Raw genomic sequence first — 13,241 nt, 5'->3', positions numbered from 1 at the left:
TTAGAGTTTCTGCAGTCCTTCTTCATATGCCATGTCATCCCACGATTCTAACACTTTATCTTCTCTTTCCCTTTCGATTTGGATCGCGATTGAGAATTACCCTTCTCCTGTTCAGAATTCTTTCCCCTAGCAACAATGCATCTGTAGAGATACCATCGCTACTATCTTTCCTTCTCAGTTGCTTCTCATGCAGGACTAAGATGATACTTTCAACATCGATAGTATCTCTACCATGGATCAGAGTAATTATGAGATTCTCGTAAGACGGTGGAAGTTAATTCAGTAGAATTAAGGCTTGATCTTCATTTCCGATCTTAAGCTCTACATTCGTTAGTTTATAAAGCAATTTGTTGAACGTGCTCATGTGTTTGCTGATATCGGATCCCTCTATCGTCTTGAGATTATAGAACTATTTTTTAAGATATAGACGATTGCCCCATGGATTTCTTCATGTACAAACTATTTTGTTTCATTTATACCCCTGCGACGATATTTTGATCATATAAAACATTGTCCGCTAGACACAATTGTATTGAGGTTGTAGTCCTTTCGTCTAGTTCATCCCACTATTTATCAATCATAGATGCATGATTCTTCGCCTTGCCAAGGAGAGCATGTTGTAATCCTTGCTGAACTAGCAGGTCTCTCGTCTTAACCTTCTAAAATTCAAAGTTATTTATCCCAGTAAACTTCTCAGTTTCATACTTAATATTATATTCTTTAGAAGACATATTTTTATATTCAATAAACTCAAAACCCCAACATTAGCTTTGATACCACTTGTTGGGGGGATGCGCGGAAGTAACCCCGAGTTATAATCAAACAATAAGAGATCAATCGAACCAAGCACAAATAAAACACAAGGTTTTACATGAAAAAAACCTAACTAGGAAAAATAACAGCACAAAGCGACATCAAATCTACTATGAAATCAATGTTACAAGAGATGAAAGAGCTTACCTATTGACAATACACTCCGAATACTATAAAAACCCTAACTCTAAACTCCCTTTACTCTCCAAAAGTCCTAAGCATTCTCTTTTCACACCTCCCTCGATTACAAACCCTTTAATAAGTTAAAATCGAAATAGAAAACACTTGCAATTTCACAAAATGTTTGAGAAAATTTGAGATTTTGAAAAAAGAAAAAAAGAAAAAAAAAGTGATTTAAAAAAACACTGAGATTTTGATAAAAAATTATTATTTCGAAAAAGAAAATTGAAATGTTGAAAACAAAATGGTGCTTTTGAAAAAAAATGGCATCTTGAAAATTTTGAGAAATTTGAATAAATTGTTAAGTTTTTTTTAAAAAAATAGATTTTGGAAAAAAAAAATTGAGATTTTGAAAAAAATTAATCAGATTATCTGTGGAAAAAAAAAACTTGAAAAGTTTGATAACAAAAATGAGATTTTGTTAGAAGTTTAGAAAAAAATGGACATTTTGAAAAGAAAATGAGATTTTTAAAAAGAAATTGAGATTTATTTGTTAAAAAAATTGAGATTTTTTACTAAATTACTAGGGAAATCTACTAATTGAACCTCTAATCGTTTATGCACACAAAGATTCACTTGTCAAAAACTTATAGCAGGTATAATGAAGTTTAATTGTAATGAGATATTGTAAGAATGACTTATAATGACGAGATTGATCAAATTCTATGATCAAGCCATCCTAAAATTGATTTGAACGATTAGATGTGTTCATAACGTGCTAATTAGGACATACTACAAAATTCAGCCCATTATGATTTGAAACGAATCAAATTCGTCTAAAACACTCTTTAAATGGGAACGATCAATTTGTCAAGATCTTGATCATATTTTGGACAATCTGATCAATCTAGATTGAAGAGTAAATAACTTTTGATGGTTAAATTAAATTTCATTCAAATTTGACCATTGGATCGCAAGATATAACCTATCATGTTGTTGATTAATCTAGTATACCCAATATCTTTCTCATCTGAAGCTTGACCGGGGCGAGTAGCCAGTCAAATTGAAGCTCTTGATTAGTAGAATAGAGTGAACGGATCATATTTCTAAAATTGGCCAAATATTCAGGTCAAATTTGTGCTGTAACTTATTGACCTCGTGAAAACTCAAGAAATGACGTCACTAAGTTCCGTGAGCCCCACCATGATGTATGTTTTATATCCAGACCGTTCATCTATTTGGAGAGATCATTTTAGGGCACGAGCCAAAGAATGATGCATATCCAAAGGTCAAGTGGACCCCACTAGAAAAGACAAGTGGGTATTGAATGCTTACCATTAAAATTTTCTTATGGGCAGCATAAGTTTTTTATTAAGCTAATATTTGTGTTTTTCCTTCATTCATGTATTTGTTAAATTATGAACATATTAGATCTAAAATAAACATCATGGCTGGTACTAAGAAGGTTTCAACGGTAGGTATCACTGTCCCCACTATTTTATGTGGTGGGGTCCACTTGAGCTTTAGATCTGTCTCATTCCTTGGCTCATGCCCTAAAATGATCTCTTGAAATGGATGGATGGATGGTGTGGACACAACACACACATCATGGTGGGACCCATAGAACTTGGACACCCACACTTCACTGGTTTGATGGTTGCATAGTGTTTGCCTTACGTTGTAAATGAATTAAACCCAAGTCCTCGATATGTAAAACCCGTGTCCTAGTCTGTACCGTTCCGTTGGCTTCCGCGGTCCTTTCGGTCGAATTTTGGCAACCTTCGCACCGTATCTGATGATTGCATGCGATCCTAAACCGGGTCCCGCATACCTAAGTCGATTCCAATCAAAACTTGTATCATAGCGACCGCGCCATCGCCGCGGTTCCAACGTCATGACCTGCGCACCGAACTGATACCCAGGCTAGAAGATGTCGGTCTGTGTTTATTCTGAAGGAACGCCGCGCGTTGCGAATCTCGAGAAAATCTCTACAATAAGTCCCATCAATCAACCATAAATGCATCCCTTATCCAAGTACAACCACCCCACTCCTCCTTTTCCCACAAGTCAAACCTCTCTCTCCCTCATCATTCCTTCTTTAAAAAATTTCAAATTAAACCATCCCTCTTTTACCCATTTTTCAAACAAACTCATACCTCATTAATTACACCCACTACTCCATCCATCACTCTTAATATTCCCTTTCTCTCATTTACTCAAACAATCTCCCAAGCAACCCAAACTCTCACACGTCCAAGCTTCCCTCTCCCTCCCAAGTGTGGTCCACCTTCTTATCTTCCATCTACACCCTCTCATCTCCCATTTCAACCATTCATCCTTCATCAACCTCTATTAAAAGTGAATGTAAGGAGCTAAGGAGTCCAAGGGAGCAAGGAGAAGGCCAATAAGGTGGGTGCTCTACCGTCGATTGCATTTGAGGGTCCACTTGTAGGTGGGACCCATTATGATGTATATGTTGTAATCATGAGGGACCCATAGTGGCGGGGTCCCTCCATCGCCGTCTTTCTCTCTCTCCCTCTCTCTTTCTATCTGTTTTGATGAAGTGGGCCCCACTAATTTGTGTTTTATTCGCACCGTCCCTCATGAATGGTGGGACTCCACTGTGAAGTGCATCTACATCTTGGCTGTCCAGGGTTTGAACACACCCAGATCCAGATCCATAACTCAACTGGCAGACCAAGTGGAGATACCTCGTTTCAACACTTGAGGTCTTAGTGGGGGTGGCTAACATGAAGTGTGTGTACTGATGTGGGTGTATATTAATAAGCTAACCTGGTAGGTTCCACACGTGTGGACCCACCTCATGTGTACGTTGAATCCAAACCGTCCATCAGTTTGACGTCCAGCAACATGTAGCTGCTGGACCGTCAGCTAGATCTGTGGGCCCCACCACATGAAGTATGTGTTGCATCATAACCGTCCAAATATGTGGGACCCACCATCAGCCGTCCGTTTAGATGGTTGGACGCTGACAATTCCACCCTCCCACACACTCACTAATACATTGTATATGATATATTATAATATAATACTTTATATTTAAATAATATATTGTGGTGGGACCACATTTTATGTAATATTATATGTACTGAATATATTATATATTACATCTTATAAAATGCAATGGTGGTGGATATAAAATGCAATGGTGGTGGGAGGCCCATCTCAGTAATTGTTGGCCCATGATTGAGGCCCACTTTGATATGCATGTAAGGTCAATGGGTCGAGGCCCATTTAATGTATTAGGGGCCCATGGGTCGAGGCCCATTAAGATGTAATGGGGCCATGGGTTAAGGCCCGTCAAGATGTACTAGGACCTATAAGTTCAGGCCCATGTGAGTAGGCCCATTTGACACATGTATGGGGCCCAATTGGCGAGGCCCATTTGATACATATAAGGCCCATGTGAGTAGGTCCATTTGATACATGTATGGGGCCCAATTGGCGAGGCCCATTTGATACATATAAGGCCCATGTGAGTAGGTCCATTTGATACATGTATGGGGCCCAATTGGCGAGGCCCATTTGATACATACAAGGCCCATGTGAGCAGGCCCATTTAACGCATTCTAAGGCCCACGGGTTATAGCCCATTGTAATGAACATAAGGCCCATTGATGCGGCCCATTGATGTGGCCCACTTAATAAATATAAGGCCCATGAGATACGGCCTATTTGATGTATTGAAGGCCCAATGAGATATACCTAAGGTTCATTGCAATGTGCAGTCCCAACATGATCCATGTAATGATATTTATGACAGTCATGCCTTGGGAGCAATGGTGGTTTGACGTCCACATTGCAAGTATAGTGTGGTTAAATGTCCACATTATGACTTTCCCTAGGGCCCATTGTTAGGCTCGTACACCTGATATGTAGGCCGTCTAGGCCCAATCTTGTTATGATTACCATCCATCCCATATAACATATTTAATTCCATGAATTCATAATCATATGCATCATACGTATGCTTGATATGAGAAATGCCTGATCATAGCATATGCCTTCGAGAAGATTGTGGCTCCCGTACAAGGGGTGTTGCCCTACATGAGCGCATGATACGCGCAGGATTTGTATGACCGGATAGTGTGATTCATGCATTCGCATTGTGTGATATAGTTACTACGCCCTAGCGACATCAGGCCGTAGCCTCCACAACATATCGTGGATGGCGAGATGGGATACCGGAAATCTGTTCTACATGGGGTGCGATAAATATCCTCGGGTGAAAGTCCCTAAACCCTTATGGTACCGGAGGTTGCTCCAACGTCTGCCGAGTGGATGCATGAGCGCGATTGCCGATTACCAGACGGTTGCGTTTTCCACTGTGTCGTGGTCGGTTGGAAGGGGGTGCGGCCTTACCCGCCCGAGAGTAGGGGGCAATGCTAGGCTGAGTCTGACCAGCTCGAGGAATGGGTCCGCTATTGACGAGCCGAGCCCGATATTGGCAGGCGGATAGTGAGGTCTTTTCCACTCACCTTATTGCGCGCGATGGGGCGGCAATCTGGCTTGGAGTGTACTAGACCCCGGTGATATTCCAGATTTGAGCCGTATTGACATGTGGACTTAGATGAGGATTTGTATGCTTGACTTGCATTTTGCATTGCATGGCCTTGGTATGGCCGACACATTCTTTGCACCGCATGGCCTTGGTACGGCTAATGGGATTCTTAGCATTCACCAGCATGTTCCGCATTACTCTGATACTGCATGTCTACATTTTCACCTTGAGCATACACTTTCACCACCCTCTAAGCTTTCTATAAGCTTATGCACGACCGTTGCGTGCAGGTGACGTTGGATCGCAGCAGCGCTGAGGCTTGGACGAGTGGCTGATCTTCTTTTGGAGTTTTGGTCTATCTTCATTGTATTTCCCTTATGCCCATTGTACTTAAAAAGTTTTTGATTATAGTGGAAATGTGATGGAGTTTTTGGTTGTTGTTTGTTGGTTATGCCTTTGGTTATGCTTATTACGAATCAAACTGATGTACAAAATCCTCCTTGTAGCATCCCAGGATCGGAACCTAGCGAATGGGCGCTGGGAGCCGAGAATGGGGTTCTACGGAGGCTGTCGGTGCCGGATTCGGCGATCGGGAATTTTGTGAGCCCGGTCTCCGAGTTTGGGGCGTGACAATTGATCTCCTCTTCACAACTCTTCGCCTTGCCAAGGAGAGCATGTTGTAATCCTTGCTGAACTAGCAGGTTGCTCATCTTAACCTTCTAAAATTCAAAGTTATTTATCCCAGTAAACTTATCAGTTTCATACTTAATATTATATTCCTTAGAAGATATGTTTTTATATTCAATAAACTCAAAACCCCAACATTAGCTCTGATACCACTTGTTGGGGGGACGCGCGGAAGTAACCCCGAGTTATAATCAAACAATAAGAGATCAATCAAACCAAGCACAAACAAAACATAAGGTTTTACGTGAAAAAAAAACCTAACTAGGAAAAATAACAGCACAAAGCGACATTAAATCTACTACGAAATCAATGTCATAAGAGATGAAAGAGCTTACCTATTGAGAATACACTCCGAATACTATAAAAACCCTAACTATAAACTCCCTTTACTCTCCAAAAGTCCTAAGCATTCTCTTTTCACACCTCCCTCGATTACAAACCCTTTAATAAGTTAAAATCGAAATAGAAAACACTTGCAATTCCATAAAATGTTTGAGAAATTTTGAGATTTTGAAAAAAGGAAAAAAGAAAAAAAAAAAGTGATTTAAAAACACTGAGATTTTGACAAAAAATTATTATTTCGAAAAAGAAAATTGAAATGTTGAAAACAAAATGGTGCTTTTGAAAAAAAATAGCTTCTTGAAAATTTTGAGAAATTTAAATAAATTGTTAAGTTTTTTTTAAAAAATAGATTTTGGGAAAAAAATTGAGAGTTTGAAAAAAATAAATCAGATTATCTGTGGAAAAAAAAAAACTTAGAAAAGTTTGATAACAAAAATGAGATTTTGTTAAAAGTTTAGAAAAAAATGGACATTTTGAAAAAAAAAAAGAAGAGATTTTTAAAAAGAAATTGAGATTTTTTACTAAATTACTAGGGAAATCTACTAATTCAACCTCTAACTGTTTATGCACACAAAGATTCACTTGTCAAAAACTTATAGCAGGTATAATGAAGTTTAATTGTAATGAGATATTGTAAGAATGACTTATAATGACGAGATTGATCAAATTCTATGATCAAGCCATCCTAAAGTTGATCTGAACGGTTAGATCTGTTCATAACGTGCTAATTAGGACATACTACAAAATTCAGCCCATTATGACTTGAAACGAATCCAATTCGTCTAAAACACTCTTTTAATGGGAACGATCAATTTGTCAAGATCTTGATCATATTTTGGACAATCTGATCAATCTAGATTGAAGAGTAAATAACTTCTGATGGTTAAATTAAATTTCATTCAAATTTGACCATTGGATCGCAAGATATAACCTATCATATTGTTGATTAATCTTGTATACCCAATATCTTTCTCATCTGAAGTTTGATCAGGGCAAGTAGCCAGTCAAATTGAAGCTCTTGATTAGTAGAATAGAGCGAACGGATCATATTTCTAAAATTGGCCAAATATTTAGGTCAATTTTGTGCCGCAACTTACTGACTTCGTGAAAACTCAAGAAATGACGTCACTAAGTTTTGTGAGCCCCACCGTGATGTATGTTTTATATCCAGACTGTTCATCCATTTGCAGAGATCATTTTAGGGCACGAGCTAAAGAATGATGCATATCCAAAGGTCAAATGGACCCCACCAGAAAAAACAAGTGGGTATTGAATGCTTACCATTAAAATTTTCTTATGGGCTGCAGAAGTTTTTGATTAAGCTAATATTTGTGTTTTCCCTTCATTCATGTATTTGTTAAATTATGAACATATTAGATCTAAAATAAACATCATGGCTGGTACTAATAAGGTTTCAACGGTGGGCATCACTGTCCCCACTATTTTATGTGGTGGGGTCCACTTGAGCTTTCGATCTGTCTCATTCCTTGGCTCATGCCCTAAAATGATCTCTTAAAATGGATGGATGGATGGTGTGGACAAAACACACACATCATGATGGGACCCATAGAACTTGGACACCCACACTTCACTGGTTTGATGGTTGCATAGTGTTTGCCTTATGTTGTAAATGAATTAAACCCAAGTCCTCGATGTGTCCTCAAGATCCCTCCCCAGAGATGCAAATACCCCATATCTTCCCAAAACCTACTCGTTGGGTAGGGATGAATAATGTGGAGAGATCAACCCATTTGATTCTCGGTCTTTTCAAACTCCTAAAGCATTCCAATCAGGTTGTTCTTCCTTTGAAACCCTAAAGGCCATCATCTCTCACCATACCACCAACGCATATCTCATGTATCAGATGATTTTTTTTTTCATAAAAAAATTCTCAATTATTTTCTCTTCCTTGGTTGTAACTGTAGGAGTTTATTCTCTTTGCTTTTCAAGAGCTAAATTGTTTGATGATACTCCAGTTTCCGTCACAAATTATTTAATATTGTATACTTTTTAGGTAAATGACAATTCAATGTTTATGACTAATAACTTAAAGGAATTTATGGCAAAAAGCCAATTGAACGACTCAAATTGTAACGTCTCGGAAAAATCCGTACGAACACCCGAGTACCACCTCAGGCAGAAATCCCTAAGGATTGTATTCTGTAGGAATTAGACGAAAATTAATTAAGTGCTAAACTAAATAAATCGGTGGGTTTAGCTCGAACTACTATCTATACAAATGGTAAGACCCAAAACTATCAAAATCACTGACTCAATACTACTTAAGAACCTAGGAAAAATCCCAAAAGCCTGTTGCTCTTGTGAGCACATTGAAAGTCCGACGACCGCAAAACTATAAGGTTATGTCTGCCTTATTGAGCTTGATAACCATCATGGGAATCAAACCCAAATAGTATCCAGAAATGCACAACTTGAGCCATGAGTGAAGTGTGTGAGAAACGCGAATATCTTTAGAAAACGTAACGAAACTTAAGTAAATTGGGTCATTCGCTTGCGGGCAAAATTGAAGACTTCGGACCGTCAGATTCTGACCAAACTTCACCCATGGATCAAGAAAATTTTCCTACACATATCTGTATACTTGTGGCCCTGATCGAGGGACAACGACCGTTGATCTGATACAGGTCCTTCACAGTTGATCCGCTAATCCGATCATACTGAAATCATAACTTGGCTTAGATCCATGGTCAGGGAACTTGTCCTACGACGTAGGTGAGTAATGGACCTTCCTATGGGCCTTGTTTGTCAAAAACAGACACCCTTTGGTTATAACCTAAGTATACCATGGCCCTGGGGCCATTGACACCAGTTCTGGGCCCATTTAAAGGCCTTAAACCACTCCACCCCTCTCTCATACGAATTTGCTTTAAACCCTAGGAGAGAGAGAGAGAGATAAAAGGAGAGAAAAGAGGAAGGAAGGAAGAGAGATTCCTGGAAATCTTTGCTGAGATTCTTTCCCACAACTCTACGCACTGATTCACCTCTCATAATGCATACGATCGTTTTCGACTTCGATTTGGATAAGAAATCCTAACCCTAATCTTGATTTAGAAATCCAAATAGAGTAATCGATGAAATAGCTAACATATTTCATTGTTTAGGTGTCGTTGTTCCGTTTTCAGGAACGTTGTGTTGGAACTGAGTTTGAATCGAGTATTCCAACGAAAGGTGCAGACTATAAACGTTTAGGTTATGGTTTTTAGGGCTTTCAATGTCAGCTAATGATTTATGTCTGACTTGATTGCTGCTATATTGTATTAGATACACCGATTTTCTGTATATTATACATGTATAAACTGTTTTGGGAAAAATAGGCATCTCATGTGTTTGTTGAAATGTTTGAATGAATAGGAAAATATGATTTGTGTTTGCCATGTCTACTGATCTAGGATTCATCGTTAGAATATGAATGCTGACCTTTTTGTAGAAGGATTTGCTGAAATATATGTTGTAACTAACCTAGTCTATGTATTTGGTATTGTAGCCTAAGTGTTTGTTAAATTGTCTGAATGAGAAATTGTTGATGATTTGTACTTATTACAAGTATTAACTTATGATTTTGTATTGCCTTATACATATATATAGTTCTTTCATGTGCTCATCTTTGCTTCTATGCAAATGTATGGACAAAATGCAAATGCTTGGCGACATGTTCAATGTGTTTGATAAAATGCTTAAATGAATGTTGTATTTGGATTGTTCGTTAAATGCTTATATGATTATCACATGTATCTATATGCTATATCTGAGTAAGACTGGGACTACAACCTAGTCTAGGCAATCGGTAACAATTTCCATTTGAGTGGTGGAATTAGTCTCACCACATTTGATTAGTTCGGTGAATCCGGGTCATACGATAATGGTTGATAGTAGTTAGGCCACGTGGAGTGTTTATACGCTCAATGTCGATTAATTCAGCATGCACTCATACCAATCGAACTTATACAATAAAACCGATTGGCCTATTATATGTTTACCATGTATGGACATCCCTGCTTGAATCTAAGGTATCACTTACCAATGTACAACCCGTTTCAACCATGGTACCTCGATTCGCTAAGATTCATGAGCCAGACATAGTGGTATGTGATACCGTGGTTGAGCTGTCGGCCTACGTTTGGGTGACGAGCGTCCCCGTAGTGACCAGTGAGCAACCCAAACTCATGAGCCGAATATAGTGGTATGGGACACTGTATTCGAGATGTCGGCCTGCGCTGAGGTGACAAGCCTCCCCATAGTGACCGCGAGTATAAACTTTGAATTTGCATATCGACTGCTATTTCATTAAGGGTGATGCCCTACAACTTGCCTATCGTATGTAATTAACTAGCATTGACGACCTTAGATGGATCCTTCGGCTTTGGTAAATGATATAAAGGGAGGTAGCTTAGCTTCCCAAATCTGTTGTATGAATAAGCCTAATTAAGTACTTGCTTAACACGACCATGCACCGCATTGCATGTGTTTTGGCGAGGTTGAGCACCGTGGAAGGGATGCATGCCGCGACCGTGAGATAAAGTTCGCAGAGGAAGTGTAGGCGAGGGCATACATCATTAATACATAACATCTTTGCATTAACCAAAGTATTTAGGAATGCTTGTTATATTGCTTTATCATTATTGCTTGACTGAATTGATAACATGTTAACCTTTATCTTATAGTACCACTGAGTTGATCACTCACTTCCACTCTGGGACGGTGTTTTAAAACACCAACCAGACTTTGTTATAGATGCAGGTGATGAGGATGTATATGTAGTAGAGTTGGACTTCGTAGATGAGGAGGAAGATTTATCCTATGTTCAGTTCTCTGGCAGGTCTATGTAGACCTCGTACTGCTTCAATGGGATTACAGGGATATATGGATTAGTCGGACAATTACATTTTGACATTTTGTATATTTTGAGACAAAACATGTATATATTCAGCCCGCTAATATACTCGTACTCTGGAGGTTGTGAAACACGTATATACTTTATATATCTATCTCAGTCTTCCACTTGCTTAATTTCGTTAACTCTGGAGTATGATATGCTGATTTAGTATAATCTCTCTCATGTTTAATGCACTAATATGGACAACATTTAAACATCATTATCTATGTTGCGTAAGTGATGCGTTGGATCTTAGGAGTTGAGCACTGCTCGACCCTCGAAATCCGGGGCGTTACACAGATCCTAGGATTGCATTTATCACTTTATTCTATGTGTTTATATAATAACTAATGCAATGTCTCTCAATGTTCAGGAGGATCATCAATTTATCATGCTAGCATTCACAATGCAACATCAATGGAAGCAACTTATAGTTCTATCATTTTTACCATTTCTCTTTTGTTTCAATTGTGTTATATTTCATTTGGATGTTTGTAGAAATATTGAGAATAAAAGTATCTCCTAAATTTGTATTTTAATTGATGGGACACAATTATGATAATCACTTGTTTTGTTTTCAAGGTAGATGATATTCTTTACATTACTTTATTTCATCAGTAGCTAACCCAATTTTGACTATTTACTAAATATTTAGTTCAATTTGCTATTCAGGCCAATTGACCATCCACACCCAAAATTATATCTAGTCCAGTTTCATATTCAGCCCAATCTTTTGAGTTTTGTGAATGGGATTCTTATTAAAAAATTGTGATATATATATATATATATATATATATATATATATATATATATATTGGACTATTAGGTGTAACAAATTCAAAAAACCAAAAAAAGAAATTTAATGGCTTTTTTTTTTTGTAGAAATTTTAGTGGCAGACCAAACCTTCACTAATTTCTGAACAAGTCAAAAATCATCAGCGGATTGGTCCGTTGCATATCCAAGGATCCTAATCTTAGGATTAGCGACGGACCATATCCATCGCAAAATTTTCTAATGATGAGTTATCCAAGTGGATTTTTCCATAGTTCAATGATGGATTTTTAATTTTTATGACGGATTTCATCCGTCGTTTAGTTTTTGCGACGTGGAAAACAGCGACAGACCAAGTTCGTCGTTATTTGCGTTTTGTGACCTATCTGGTCCATCGCAAATTTACAATTTTGGTGTAGTGCCCACAAACCCAACTAGATGCGGCAAGGCCTCTACTAGATACGCACATAACATTTAAAATCAGCCATCTTGCCAAACATCGCAGACCACTCTCTAAGGGATGGCCTCATCCAAGACATGCCTATGGGATGAAGGGAATAAAACCTGCAAGCTAAAGGTGACACCTAACGGCCATACAAAAATCAGGGCAATATACTTGAGCCAACATTTCTGGAGGACCAGACATTGAAACAACACAGCTCTGAGAAGACAGGTCACACTAGAATTCACATCACCACTTGTAGCCCATACTTCACGAAGCCTCCACAAAACAAAGACCAGATCCAATTAGACAACCTACAACTCAGCCAATGACACTACTCCCTGCCTAAATGGTATCCATACTCTCACATCCCCCTGCGCGCAACCAAACCTACCACTTGATCATTAGACAGATAACCTCACAAGCTCCTTAACACCAACATCCAGTAGCATGAGCATTTTCCACTTGCATGGACTGAGCAGAGGGTTGCCAACTGCACAAATCATCTCTTAGTTGAGGAGAATGATCTAGAATGGTTGAACAAATGAATGTTGCAACAACGAACCATGAATGGTTGAACATATCAGCTTCCAAAGTTGAATGACAGCCCCATAGGCAGGACAACTGAGGATCCCTACAGAAATCATCC

This window comes from Magnolia sinica, chromosome 5, assembly GCF_029962835.1.
Source record: "Magnolia sinica isolate HGM2019 chromosome 5, MsV1, whole genome shotgun sequence".
In the NCBI taxonomy this organism is placed as follows: domain Eukaryota; kingdom Viridiplantae; phylum Streptophyta; class Magnoliopsida; order Magnoliales; family Magnoliaceae; genus Magnolia; species Magnolia sinica.
Note: the sequence above shows the minus strand (reverse complement) of the source record.